We start from the raw sequence: 15,607 nt of genomic DNA, 5'->3' as shown, positions 1-15,607 counted from the left end.
GTAATTTAATACACAAAGAAAATTAACTTTTTTCCTGGCTCCCACAGGTAAGGATGAGTTGCCTACGTATATTAAATGAAAGCATTCTAAAAGAGAGTCTGTGTGGAATGTAAATTTGCAACATGAGGATGGGATCATGAGCTCTTTCTACTTGGCTGAAAAGGAATTCTTGTTTCTACAGTACTTTCTTACCATTTAATCACACAGGGAAAGCCACAAAATTTGAAGTTCATATGAAGGAATTACATTCCTAAAAGATGGGGCAACCCTGCTCACTAGTTCTTTGTGCTTGCTGGCTTATCTATTTCTCTATCGTATGTTTCATGTTATTAAGTATATTAGCAAGTCAGCTGTCAGTACATTGCAGGAGACTATTGAAATCAGAGCTATTGCTGTGTAATATTCAGAAGAGAGGAAAAAAGATATATTGATCTCCAATTCCTCCCTTTGGGCTTCAATATACTAATTAATTGTCAAAACAATCACGTTAGATGTTAGTTTATTTTCCCTATTTAATTAGAGATTAAGCAAGTGTTTTTCACAGTAAAAAGTGATGACAGTGGTATCAGAGCTCTGATATGAGCACCTCCTCCCTAACAAGTAATCCTCTATGGACTGTAAATATGGAAGCCACACTAAAATTCTCTCTCTCTCTCTCTCTCTCTCTCTCTCTCTCTCTCTCACACACACACACACACACACACACACGCACACACACACACACAGCTGCCACCCAGACACATCAGAGATCAGTTCCATTCTATTGTAATTATAGTTGATTGATATTTGCTCCATTGGTTTTTCTTTGCTTCAGGATATTGCCTGGACCTGTATGGTTCCCTCAGATCAAGTCCCTTGTTTTTAGTGTACTGTGTTTTTGTATGCTTCAGGCCAATTAACAGTACACTGAATACATTATCTTCAAACTTGACATTAAGTCAAACACCATGAATTCATACTACTATTCCAAAATACTAAAATGTATTGGATATAGAGACCAGAAAAACACCCACCTTGTTATTTTAGTTAGAATTGACATCATGAAATAGAAGAATATTGATGAAGAACTGAGGTAAGAGAACGGGAGTTGGTGGGAAAATGTAGAACACTATGTGTGTTAGAGATACAGAATCATTTTCTATAGGCTCATTTATTGAAAGCTTGTAATCTTATATTGAAAGCTCAATTCACATATACAGTTTTCCAGCTACTTTGCTTACCTATCACTTCTGATCACAAATCCTTTTATGAATTTTTATAGTTTCTTTGAATAAATCACACGATTTGCAGGTACTTCTCACTTTAAGGAAAGACAGTCTGCTTCTACAACTTTCATTCTATGTGACAAAGCCTTATTTTTTGTTTCCTTGTTTGCTGAATAACTGTATTCATGAAACAGGATATTGACAGCAAATCTGGGTGTAATTTTCATTTTTTAACTTTCAAATATAATATAGATTTTGTATTGACTAGTCATTTTCTAAAAATGAGTGATATTCTTGAACAAAATATATTGTTGCCTTTAAGTCAATTGAGAATGGCTGTGGTAGTTGTGTCAAATAGACTTAAATAATATATTATTCATGTATAAACATGTGCATTGCACTTCTTTATTTTTATTTATATATAATAGTTCCCAAGGTTTTACTTTAAAGTGATAATGGGGGTAATTGCCTTCCTGTTCCAAACATTATATTAACTTCAGTAAAAGTACTAGAAACACATGATGTTTACAGGAGCAATATAAAAGATGGGAAAATATTTCTAAAGAGAATGATTAATTGATTAAAACGTAGAATAGAGTAAAATAGTCAGGTCTCATGCTAGAGAATGCATAAATTTCGTAGGAATGTAGCTTAAAAGTTGACTCAGAGATAAATTCATATTAATATTACTGAGATTTACATCACAATACAAGCAATATAGGTATTTTAAGGAAGTGGTCATTCAAGGCCCTAAATAGCTAAAGGATGAAGAATGAAATTGAAAATAGCAGAGAAAAACAATTCAACATGAAGATATTGTGATTTTATAATACTAATATGAAAGAAATGGAACTTTTTTCTTTCTCAAAAAGACGTTTTGCCAGTAATTTCAATGTAAGGCATCAGTTGTAATGAGTCTAAAGTCTTTTCCTCCAAAATATCCAAGAGTACTATACTCATCCTCTAAAGAGTAAATAATTATTTTAATTAGCTTTGCTTAATATTAATTTATATGTAGCAAATAGGTTAAAATATCTTCTCTATTTCTCTCAACATAATAACATACATTTCTGTCCCTTGTGTTTCTTCATACAATCCTGAAATCACTACTTAAAGGAACACAAACAGAAAAACAAAAATAACTTCCACAACCATCACAAATCCTAAATTATGTGAACAAATCCACAATATAAAAAATAAATTTGAGGAAGAGGAAAAACAGTAGCAGAATAACAACAGAAAATTACCATAGCAATCTCTAATGAAACAGAGATTTAGAGTCCTAGAAGGTACTCCACATCTAGAGGGTCACACCAAGTCAGCTATAATTATAGATATACAGCTATAAATATAGATATAATTATAGACATACAATTCATAAGACTATTATACTGTCTTCACAAGAAAACAGAAATTTATGAGAAAGTTTCCCATCCAGGCAGGTGACTGCTGTGACTGTGTTGGCCAAAATATTCAAAAGCACATCTGCAGTGTGGAAATAAATGGGCCACATGGAAAAAAGCAGGAACAGAATTGTACATCAGAGAACGTTACACATCAATACACAGAGAGAGTTCACCATACCACTGGACAGTCCAAACTGTCACTGGACCCATAAGTATTAGCATCACAACATCTCACCACAACTGATTTCTTCTCCCACATTTAATTGTCTGGACAAAAACCTACTTCCAGAAAAACAAATCAAAACAAAAGACCAAACAAACACCTGGCAAATCAACCAAGAATATAGAGAGTTACCTATTAAGATCATAGATTCCTCAAAAGAAAACTTCCAAATGGGCAGAACAAATTAGAAAAATACAAAAGAAGTTATGTCAAGGTAGTATAATTCACCCAGTAAATAACCAGGCATTGGAATAGTCAATCAAGGAACTAGAAGATAGTTATCAAAATACATTAAAAATACTGCTGAAAATGTGACTAATGGAAAGATAGAAACCTTTATAAGGAAATTTGTGAATAAGATGAGACCAACCAAAGATTAGCAAATTAATTAATGGAAACTACAAACAGAAAGATAAATAAATTCTGAGAAGGCAAAGAGTCCAAGGAAAAAATGGATGCCTAGTTAAAAGATATGAGAGAAGACACAACTAAGAAAACCCTTGCAACCCCCCCATCCAAAGAAAAAATGTAAAGAAAGTACATACAAGACCTAAAATAAAGCTTTAATAAAGAGATAGAAGCCCTAAAAAATGAACAATTAGAAGACAGGGACATCAAAAACAAAATAGAAAGTCTCCCCAGCAAATAGATGACATAGAAGATAATCTCAGGGTCAAAGACAGAAGAGGTCTAATACAAAAGAGGAAATAATCATTTAGGACAAATCGAAGAAATAAGAAATGATCTTACCAGAACTTCAAGACTCACTTAGAAGAGCAAATTTCGGGGAGATAGTTATAAAGAACGAGAAGAGCAGGAAACTACATGGAAGGGAAACATATTACAGAATTCTAGCAGAGAACATGCCAAACATCCAAAAAGATAGGCTCATTCAGAGAAGAGAAGCCTTTAGAACACTGAACAGATAATTCTAGAACTGAAAATCCACTACCACATCATAATCCATTAGAAGATCATTAAATACCAATAATGGATTCTGAAAGCGTCCATAGAGAAAAGATTATTTATAAAGGATATACATTCAGAATAAATACAGATTTCTTAGCTGATATGGTAAAAAGGAGAGCCTGGAATGATATATGACAACTAACATATTATATGTTATATGATATATGACTATATGATATATGACTATATGATATATGATATGTGACTACTACATCATATTTGACAACTATGAACAACTACCAACTGTGAATATGGTCCCAAGCCAAACACTCCTTTACATTTAAATGATGTATAAAAATATTTAATGACAAAGTTCCAGAGCCTGCCAGCAACGAAGGGAAATCCTGAATTAGGGGGCGAGGATGGGGAAAAATAAAGACATAAGAAAAAGGATGGGGTGGGGAGGTCTGCAGCTCAAGACTGCAGTACCGTTTATTTTTAACTTTTTTTAATATATACTATTAAAAGTCAAGAGGTAACATAAGATTACAATAGTCCCAAAAAACAAGGAAAAGTTTAATGAAAACAGAGTGTAGTAAAAACAAGACAAGTTCAACTGGTAGAATGTAAAACAAATTCTACAGACATAGCAAAACAATCACTGGCACCTGGTATTTTTTAAGTAAGCCAGTTCCTTGTACATGTCTGCAAGTGAGCACCAGGGTCAAGATGAGCTTTAAACTTTATTGTATGCTCCCAATATCTCCCCTATTTTGTTTAAAGAAGCGAACCCACCTTTCTTAGGTTGGGTGGATTGCCTTGTCTGTCTTACCCCTCATAGGGAACTTCTTTAGAGTGAAGCTGAAGGCCCTGTCTTAGGTTGGTTAGACTGGCACCCCCTCTTACCTGTCTCTGGCTATAACACCTCTGGGGGGAATTTTTTATATGGAGCTTGATCTTATGTAGCTGGCTGGCTAAACTCATAAAAGAATTTTGCAGTGTATGTATAATATAAGGAAGGCACAGAAAAACCATTAGCAAAAGCATTCCCAGGACAACCAATGATATTAGCAATCCTTTAACATAAGTCAGGGAAGGGATGTAGTGTTGAACTTATTTGAACAATTTTTAGCAGTTTTTGTCACTTTAGAGTCCAGAGATAGGGCTTATGTAGTATTATGAGCAAGCTAATTAAGATAATGGGAAGTTTGTACATTTTGTTTTAGTGCCACAGCAGCTGCCGCTGTGGAGGCAGCTAACGAAATAAAGGCCCAAACATCAGCTACAAGTAGCCCAAAAAATCGATGAGGGCTCATTAGTTCTTTTAATTGTCTTAACACTTGAATGCCAGAATCTTTATACCAAGTTTTAGAAATAATTACAGGAAGCATAACAAATGATGGTTGTCTAACAATAAGTATGGATTTAGTTATGCGGCTATATGAGCAATTAGTAAAAGAACAATTAATAGCAGGAAACATTAAAGTAATTAGCTCCAACAGAAATATTAAACAGTCCATACATAATGACATAGGGTGGTGATACACAACTCATAATTTTTTTAAAGGATGAATTGGGTCAGGCTATGTTGTTGAGTGTAGCCACCAGCATCCAAACATGATGTTGAGGATGCCCATTCATTCACCACAGTCCAAGATTGTACTTATTAGTAAAATTAGCTCCAGCCCAGTTCATTAGTTGAGAGTTAGTTCCAGAAATATTGGTAACAAATGGCTGTATATGTCTGCACTTTATTGGATGAGGCTCTCTTGTAGATACTACTATTTGTGAAGAATTAATGCAACGCGGTATCATATAGGATGGAGTAGAATTTGCATGAACTGGGTGCCCAGCTGGTAAAGATGTCATCTGTATATTGTATATTTGATTTTTGTGTTGGATCCAAACTTTTTGAGTCCTGGCTAACATTAGAATACAGCCTGGAATGGAGCCTTTAGAGCTGGTGGTAAAGCATAAAGGAGTTCCAATGCCTGAAGCTGAGATATTTCTGATCTTGGTGTGCTGGATGAAGGGATTGGGGCTGTACTGTATGCTGTTCTATTGACGTGAATGAGTACTTCAACTCCCTCCCACAATCGGGGGATAAGGCATGTAAGCCCAATGTGTCAGCGTTTGTGTCATCTGAATGAGACTCCACAATCCTAAATCAATGCTCAGGCAACCAGCGGGATTTATTTTCTTCCTGCAAAAAAACACAAACATGTCCTCCACCCCATGCTAAAACCGCATAGGGCCCCATGCCAAACACCTCTTAAAGGATACTTCCACTTAACTTGGGCAAAAACTCTTTGCTCTCTTCCCCCCCCCCCCCAAAACTGCTATGCTGTGGAAAGGCCATTATAATCCAAACTTAAAAAATGTAGTACAAATAAAGCATTAGAAGAATATTAACAGGAAAGAAGTGGTATAATTTCCCCCTTTTGATTTAAAAATTTGGTGTTTTAACAGCCCGTTGGCTTGTTTAACTATGTCTTGTCCTTAAGAAATATAGGGAATACCGGTAGAGTAAAAAATCTGGTAAAATTTATGAAAAGCTTGTCTAACATATCTCAGACCATTATCAGTTTTAATATGTTTAGGAAGTCCCATAGTGGCAAAGCAGTGTAGGGAATGAGAAATACAATGTTTGCTAATCTCCCCGGCAAGAGGAGTAGCCATAATAAAATTAGAGTAGGTATATGGTAACATGGACAAAGCGAAGCCATCCAAAAGAAGGAATCAGGCAGTTTAGTCTACTTTCTTCATGGTGGAGGTGGTCAGGGTAACGATGTAGATTTTTTTAGGTGATTGTCAGGCTGTAGCAGCAGCAGCAACAGGGTCTCTCAGTGGCTCCAAGGGACTGTCACAAAACTTGCCGAGCTATAAATTTCTACACAGACTGTTAAGGATACAAGTAATACATAGGCTTGGCAGGCTGTGGCCCCACTAGATTTTAAGACTATTTAGAAAATAGCCCAGGACAATTTACCAAGATGACAACCTTTTTAACTAGATAGTTTTTTTTTTAATTAGGGTGATTTTTAGGCAGATATAGAGGCCTCAGGCCTGTACTATTATTTTCCATGCTTTTTTCTTCTGTCGATTTTGCCACATTTTTTTTAATAACTCTGGTCCCTTGGTTTAAAAAGGGATGATGGTCGAAGATTTATCTTTTGCAACTTTTTAAAGCTGACTTAGGGGTGTTGATCCTACCTAACCAGGAACCTATAACCTTAGTCTATTTTACAAAGAGGTTACCAGGGTTAGATGTCATGAAGAACAATATTTTAACTTTTGACAAATGCACAGACTTTTTTTTTCTGGCTACAGCAGTGTAGCTGGTTTAGCACTCTGATATGTAAAAGCATCTTTAGGAATGTGACCTCTAGTGACCCTAAAAATGTCTAAATCACCTGTGCAAGCCTTTAGACATATGTTAATAGAAACACACTTTCAGGCTTACAAACTTTTTTTTATGAACAGATAAATTTTATGTAGCTGGTGTTAGCTCAAATGTTATAGCCAATTAGGGTTTTTGGCACATACAGGGGTTGGATTTGAAGCCATCCTCCACATTTTATAATTTTAGCTTTTTAGTACTATCACAGATTACTGACAAGTTCCTGTCCCTACAAGGTGGATAGTCATGGACATTAGGCATGCTTACAAACTGTCTTCCCATGACCTCCTGGCTCTGACCAATTTTTGAAGAGCCATGCACAAATGACTCTAGGATCTGACATTTTTGCCATCCAAGCAGTGGCTTACTGCCTCTGGATGCTTTTCCATTGTTTTTGTCCAAGGAATGTCTTCTCTACACTGGGATAAATGTCTTATTTGCATTTCCCTTAGCTGGTCACTGGACTCAAACTTGGGGCCTGAGTGCTGACCCTCAGCTCTACAGCTCACGGCTTGCACTCTGTCACTTTGAGTCCCAAAGCAATTCGGCTTGCACTTTTAGCACTCTGCTGGCTGAGTAGAGGTGACAGTCTCACAGGGACCATTTTCTGCCCGGGCTTGCTTTGAATCAGTTTGTACGTCAATGAGTCTTATAAAAGGCCACTTTACTCCAATTAAAAGCAATAAGGTGGTCAACATAGAAGTACCTTTTAAGCATGCTCTTACCTGAAACATATTAAGAGCCAAAGTTACATCAGACAAACTAGTAAGAATTTTTTGTGTTTTATTTTGGGCTTGCTGGAAACTTAATAAACCTATATAAGTAAACTAGAATAGCAATTAAGCAATTATTTTGATAATCATTGTTTTTCCACTTCGTGGAAGAACAATTTTACTTTTAAACTTTATATCCTCCAGAAATCCATTTCTAATTTTTAAGCCTCCTATTAATCTCTTATTATATTATATTTTAGGTTTTAGTTACATTTAAAAAATCCTTTAAAATCTTGAGGCCAAGGGTCACTTATTGTTTTTTGGCTGTTTGTTTTAAAACAGATACACATTAAAACTTTTAAACTTAAATGACAAAGTTTTAATGCAAGAATTACAATCACCATTCCTGTACCAAGAAGTTAGACTTAACATCTTTATGACTTTTAGAAACATATCCTAATTATAGAACATTATTGAAAGTAAGTCACATTGTACAAATATGTTTTTAACCCTCTTTTTAAGTCCAAAGGGCAGTTTTAGCAATAGTAATCAGATCATCACATCACTAATTTTTATTAGCATGTTTTTAGTATTTATCTGTACTGTAAAAGGACAGAACAAACCTGGGCTACTTGGCCCCTAAAGATAGGTTTTTGTTGTTGGCTTATAAGTTTGTTTGTTTTTTATCTCTTGGATTTTTGAATGAAAATACACAGTTTTAGACAGACAGAACAGGTAATGTTTTTGACAGTGGTAAACAAACTTTTATAGTTAAAGGTTTAATATTTATTTTCAATGTTGAGCAAAGAGAACTAAATTTTAAACAGCCAATGTATTTTTAAGCCAGATATCTTGATTACAGTGTAAACAGCCTTACGTATTTTAAAATACCAGATTTTTTATTTTTAAGTTAAAGTGTCCTTAAAAAGTCATTTAAAACAATGTGAAAAATTTTTTAAATTTTTGGTAATGTCCAAACCTCATAATCTTTTGCATGTTAAACTTAAACTCACTCAATTGTTATAGAATGTTGACAATTTTTATCTTAAACTCTTTTACAAACACATACAAAACACACACAGGTCTTAAAGCACATAAAAATTAAAATCAGTTGTATGTATATTTAAAACTGGTACCAATTTTAAAACAGAACTAGACAAGACAATAACCAAAGGCTGAGTTGGGGGCTAATGGGCCCCCAGTTTATCCCTACCTCAGAAAACACACTGAAGTAAACAAGACAAAGAAGTGGTCACAAAGACAAAATTAGTTCTCAGTGAATGGGGCAACATCTCATCACCATTCACAAGTGGGACTCAAATACACTTACCAGGGGACTCGAACCCCATTTACTCACCTCCGGAGGATTTTTTTTTTGATTTCTGTAAACGTTGACCCAGGGGCCTTTCAAGGCAGAAGAGAATTTTTAGTCATCTTGGGACAAGGGAAAGAAGTCCCTAGCGGCCATCCCCTCAGACTGACAGGTTTTCCCCCATACTCAGACCCCCTGGGCCAAGACCTGAGGCTAAGATCTTGTTGGTGTAACTTGCAGGTGGTCAGTGGCAGTTTTTCGGCTGCGAGTTTTTTCTGCCAGCCCTTTTAAGTTATTGTTAGATCCTCCAGGTTTTTTACCCCCCACTTCTGGATCCAGAGAGGGTGGAGGAGGTGGCAATAGAGTAGAAAGAGGAGGCCAGTTTAAAGTGTAAGTAAAAAAGGAGGAACTAGAGAGAAACATATTAAAAGAGGGTGTAAGCCAATCTCCTCTGGACTCTCCTAACAGCAGGTGTATAACATAGCAGGACATATCACATATTTCTGAGTCTTAACTCTCATTATCAATGGACTTAAATTTCCAAATAGAAGACATAGATTTGATAGGAGTATCAAAAGAAAAGAAAAGACATATCCATGTAGTATCTACAAAAGACACATTTTATTGACAAAAACAAACACATACTCAAACTGAAAGTCTGGTTGGAAAATTTTCAAGCAAAGGGACACCATTAACAGGCCACAGTTGAATTACTAACATAAGATGAAATAGAATTCAAATTAAAATTAGTAGGAAGAGACATTACATATTGATAAAGGCAACTCTCCATTAGGAGGATATAACAAGTCTAAATATCAATGCCCTGAATCCTGGAGCATTCCACTTCATCAACCAAATACTACTTAACCAAAAAATCACATCTCAACACATCATTGTCATCCATGGATGACCTACCCAGGAAAAACTCAATGGAGAAACTGCAAGCTTAATAACTACATTGACCACCTAGCCCTAACAGACATCTACAGAATATATGTTCAGCGTCAGAATATACATTCTTCACAACAGCTCATGGAAGATTCTCCAAAATAGAACACATCTTATGTCACACAGAAATTCTGTCCAAATTGAAAGAAAAATTATTTGAATTCCCACATCTTGTTAGGCTATAAGAGAATAAACTTAGAATTAAACAGATAAAGCAAAAAAAAAAAAAAGTCAAACCAATGAAGACTGAATAACACGTTGCTGAATGACCAATGGGACACTGAAGGGATAAGAATGGAAATCTGAAAGTTTCTGGAATTTAACAAAAGTAAACAGACAAATTACTGGGACACAGTAAATGCAGTACTTAGAGGAAACTGTAAACTCTGAGTCCCAACATCAAGCAATTGGAAAATCTCAAATGAATATTTTAATTATGTACCTCAAGCTCCTTGAAAACAGGAACAAGCCCAAACCCAAAGCAGTAGACAGAAACAAATAAAAAATTAAATCAGAAATAACTAAATAAAGACAAAATAATATGCAGGAAGAATCAACAAATTAGAGATGGTTTTTTAAATAAATTAACAGACTTGACAGAACCATACCAAATTTGACTAGGAAGAGAACTTATATAGATAGATAAATAAAAACCCAGCAGATTGGGAGAAGATCTTTACTTGCTCTACAATACACAATGGCCTCATATTTCAAATATATTTAGAGTCCCAAAAGTTAAATCCCCCCCAAAAATCCTCAAAGAAACAACAACCCTCTTAATAAGTGGCCTAAAGATTTAAAGAGAGACCTCTCTAAAAAACAAATATGCATGGCCAATAGACACATGAAGAAACATGCAACATTTCTGGCCATAAAAGAAGTTCAAATCAAAGCAACATTGAGATTCCACCTCAGTTAGAATGACCATTATGAAGAAACCTAATAATAACAGATGCTGGGCTGGTTGGGATGTGGCCCAAAAGGAACATTACTACACTATTGGTGGAAATTTAAACTTCTTCAAACATTCTGTAAAGAAGTATAGAGGTTTATCAATAGAGCTCCCCTATGACCCAGCAATGATGGATCAAGAAATTGTCATATATATTCACAACAAAATTCTATGCTTCCGTCAGAATGAATGACATTGCCCCATTTGTAAGGAAATTGAATCATTTGGAAAACATAATAAGTCAAACAACCCAGACCCAAAGTATCATAGGGTACACTTTTCCACTCATTTGGAAAAACTAGAATATGTCTAGGATATTCACAATAGCTCAATAGCAATATGTATATCACCATATAAAATGATGCTTATCGAAATGAGGTCCAAGAAATGGATACAAGATGATTGTATAGTGAAGGGTTTTTAGTTATTTCTATTTAGTTTTTACCCTTTGGTTTATTCCCTGTAGTCACTGTTTTCGATTTATGTACCCTTTGTCTTATACATGTTAACCTGATTTGGGGAAGGGAAGGGAAATCACAGAAATGGTGGGACAAAGATTAACCAAAGCACCACTGATATACAGTAGAAACTATGTTAGAAATGAACTTAACAACTTCGTAGGAATGGGACTTCAGGGTAGGGGGAAGCAGGAAAAAATGGGGAAGGGGTAACACTGTTAAAAATGTACTCATTACTTATATAACTGTAACCCACCCATCTGTATATCACCTTCATAATAAATAAACCCAAAAAACAATTAGAGAACTCACCCAAATAGAGAAAATTACAGACAAAAATGAGACAACACCACAGATATAAGCAAAATTGAGAATGTTATAAGAGAGTACTTTGAGAACCTTATGCCAATCACCTGGAGAATCCTGGAGAATTTGATGCTTTCCTATACTCCATCTGAACCAAGAAGTAACACATAAGAAGTAAAGAAAATGAAATGTCAATAAACCACTTCCCATTCCAGGAAAAGCTAGGACCCAATGAATGTACCATGAAATTTAGGCCTGCAAAGAACATACAATACAGAGATTTAACTCTTCAATGGAATAGAAAGGGAAATGGAATTATCAAACATATTCTATGAAGCTAGATTTAGACCCTTCCCCAAATTACATAGGGACTCACCAAAGAAAGAGAACTATGTAACCAACTCTTTGATAAGCATTAATACAAAACTTCTTAATAAAATTCTCACCAAACAATTTCAGCAACTAACAAAAAAATCATATGGTATGACCAAATAAGTTTCATCTTAGGATTCAATTGTATTCAATACACTTGTCAATAAACATAATACAAACCATCAGCAGAAGCAGGGACAAGAAACACATGATCGTCTACAGGGATGTAGGAATAGCTTTTAACAAGCTCTAATACCCCTTGATGATTAAAAAAAGTCTGATAAGCTAGGAATGCATGGAACATTCCTCAATATAATACAGAGCATATATAGGATAGAGATAATTAGCATTTTCCTAACGGTGGAAGCATGAAGACATTAAAATCAGGAATGAGACAAGGATGTCCACTCTCTCTACTACTCTTCAATATGGTAATGGACGTTCTAGCAAGAGCAATAGGCAAGTGAAAAACATAAAGGGGATCCAAATAGCGAAGAAGTAAAATTATCCCTTTTTACAGATGAAATCATCCTGTATTTAAAGGACCCTATAGTTTCATCCCTCAAGTTAAGTAAAGGTGATGCTAACCTTCAACAATGTAACAGGGTAAAAAACCCACAAGAATCAGTAGTTTTTTTGTGTTACCAACAATGGGAAAATCCAGGCTGAAATCCAGAAAACAATCTCATATATATTAGCCTCAAAATCCAATCTAATCTAATCTAAACAAAGCAAAACAACAACAACAAAACTAGGAATTAATTAATTTAACTAAAAACGTGAAGGACCTCTACTGTGAAAACTTTAAATATTTAAATCACAGTCTGAGAATGACCCAAGGAAAATAATACAATAAGAGCTCATCTCAAGTAAAATGAAGAGCAAGGACTGTGAGCAGGGGTCAAGGGATAGAGCACTTGCTTGTCAAGCACCAGCTTCTGAATCAAAACCCCAGTACTGCCAAGGGATAAAATAAAGTATTAAAACATAAGGAAAGTTGAAGATAATAGTATGATGGATGACATGGAGGTACACACCTGTAATCCAAACACTTGGGAGACTAGGCAATAGAATTGTGCTACATAATGACACTGTATCTTAAAGAATAACACAGAATAAAATAAATCAATCTACATTTTTAAAGACTAGGGTGTAGTTCAAGTGTAATTCAAGTAGTTTTGCATGTGCAGGGAATTGATACAATGCACAAAAATTACATGCTTTAATAACTACAATGTCAGTTTATCAGTGCAGTACTAGATGCCCCTTGGCTGGAATCCCTCGTCAGGTAATGTAAGACAGGTGCACCTGTCTTCTGTGCTGGACTGAGGGCGTTGCTTGGCAAACAGTGTTTTGATCTCCATTCGTGGATCCCACTTACAACTCTTTCTTTAGTAGACCCCCTACAAATCTCTCCCATCCCAATAACAGCCTTCTGGCTTTCAAGTGAGGTTATCTTTGATATCTCTTAGGGCTCTCCTCCCCTTTGTCTGGAACTGCTCTGCTCCTGTACCCACATTCAGCGGCTTGTTCTGAGAAGAGTGGTAGCTATTTTGCTAGCCACCTCTATCCTCTGTCATCTTCTCCTCAAATTAGTCTTTGGTATCAGTATGAGTCTGCTCAGAGGGGAGAGCCAGCCAGGGCTGGCTTTGTACCATGATCCTCAGATCTCAGTCTCCTGAATAGCTAGAATTACAGGCGTGAGCCACCTGCAACTGCAGGTTGCAGGAACATTTCAGAGTAATGGAATAGCACAACTGCACATACATTCATTAGCGACTGCCCAGGGGTGAGCCAGATGCTTACACCAAATCCACTGACCTTGATATTGCCTTTGGTGTCCAAAAGGATGTTTTTGGACTTAAGGTCTCAGTGTGTGATTCTATTTTGGTGCAAACAGCACTTTCAATTTGTGTGGCAAGCCTCCTCATATAGGTGGCAGGATTTTAAGATCTACCCCAGGAGGTATCCCCTAGTGGCCATTTCCATGATGAGATACTCGTACTCTTCCTTCTCCATAACCTGGTACAACCTGATATTGTGTTTCTGCCATAACTTCTTAAAAATATTCACCTCATTCTTTATCCGATGATGAGGACTCTCACTTCCAGAGTATTTTAAATGTCACGTCCTTGTCTGTGACGTGGGGATGGGCCAGCTTCACTTGTACATAGGTACCTTTGTCGATGAGCTCTTTCATGAGGTATTGTTTGATGGTCTCCTCCTTCAAGGAGAAAGTAGGATGATACTTTGTGTTCTTCCATCCTTCTGCTATGATGGCAGGTAGCAAATCTACCTAAAATAAACTAAATAAATTAATGAAAAACCCACAAAATTTTAAAAGAAATACCAAAATGTAAATGACAACCAGTCCCACAAACAACAAATCATTTAGTTTTGAGTCAGTCCAGCGGGTCATCAAGCAAGAGTTCCCAGCTCTGTTAACTGACATAGGTTTGAGCACAATGTCTTCCTATATATCCTGCATGGCCTCACACAATGGAGCAATCACAACCAGGCATTGTGGTATCATGGAGGAAATGGATCAATCAGAGTCTGAGGTCAGAGAAAAAGTGGACCAGTCATAGCCTGCCAGTCTTGACAGCTGTTGCTAAGGAATCCAGCTGGGCTTGAGGTTACTCTGGTCATTATCATGGCATTTCTGAAATCACTAGGACAGTGGTCAAAATCCTCTGATTTTCTAGAGGACTACTGCACCTTATAAATTGCTTTTCTTGAGACACTAGCTAACAGCCTCCATTCTTGATGGCCACCTTATCCTATGTCTTGTTCCAGCAAGGGCACTGCACACTCCCTCCTTCTCAAGGACAGCTGTGTCTTATAACTTCCTCCTGAGAGGACAAGTTCCTGGCTAGCTTTGAGCCACCATCCTCACAATTCACCTTCCTGAGTAGTTAGGCTTATAAGACTGAGCCATCAGTAAGTACTTAGCTCATCTCTTACATTTGGAGGAAGTATATTTGTTTTAAAGTGGATTTTAGATATTTCCTTTTAGCACTTTAAATTTGTTGCGCTTGCTGTCTAATAGTTAATCTAGTTTCTGATGAGAAATTTGTCATAATATCATTGAAGATCACTTTGGTGTGATGAGTTGTGTCTCTGTGCCTTGGGAGGTTTTCGGTCTTTGTTCAATTAGAATGTGTCTTAGTGCGGACCTGTATAATTATGTTAAATGACTTTTTGGGGCTGGTAGATTCCTGCATAGAAGGGTTCGTGCTTTCAGTCAAAATTCGAAAGGTACTGGTTATTATTCCTTCAAATACTCGACACTTCTTTTTTTTCCCTCTGTACATTATACATATATACATTATACATACATTACATATTCACATTATATATGGAATATACATATTTATGCCTACATATTTATATCATACATACA

This window comes from Dipodomys spectabilis, unplaced genomic scaffold (assembly GCF_019054845.1).
Source record: "Dipodomys spectabilis isolate Male_0828 unplaced genomic scaffold, ASM1905484v1 ptg000513l, whole genome shotgun sequence".
In the NCBI taxonomy this organism is placed as follows: domain Eukaryota; kingdom Metazoa; phylum Chordata; class Mammalia; order Rodentia; family Heteromyidae; genus Dipodomys; species Dipodomys spectabilis.
Note: the sequence above shows the minus strand (reverse complement) of the source record.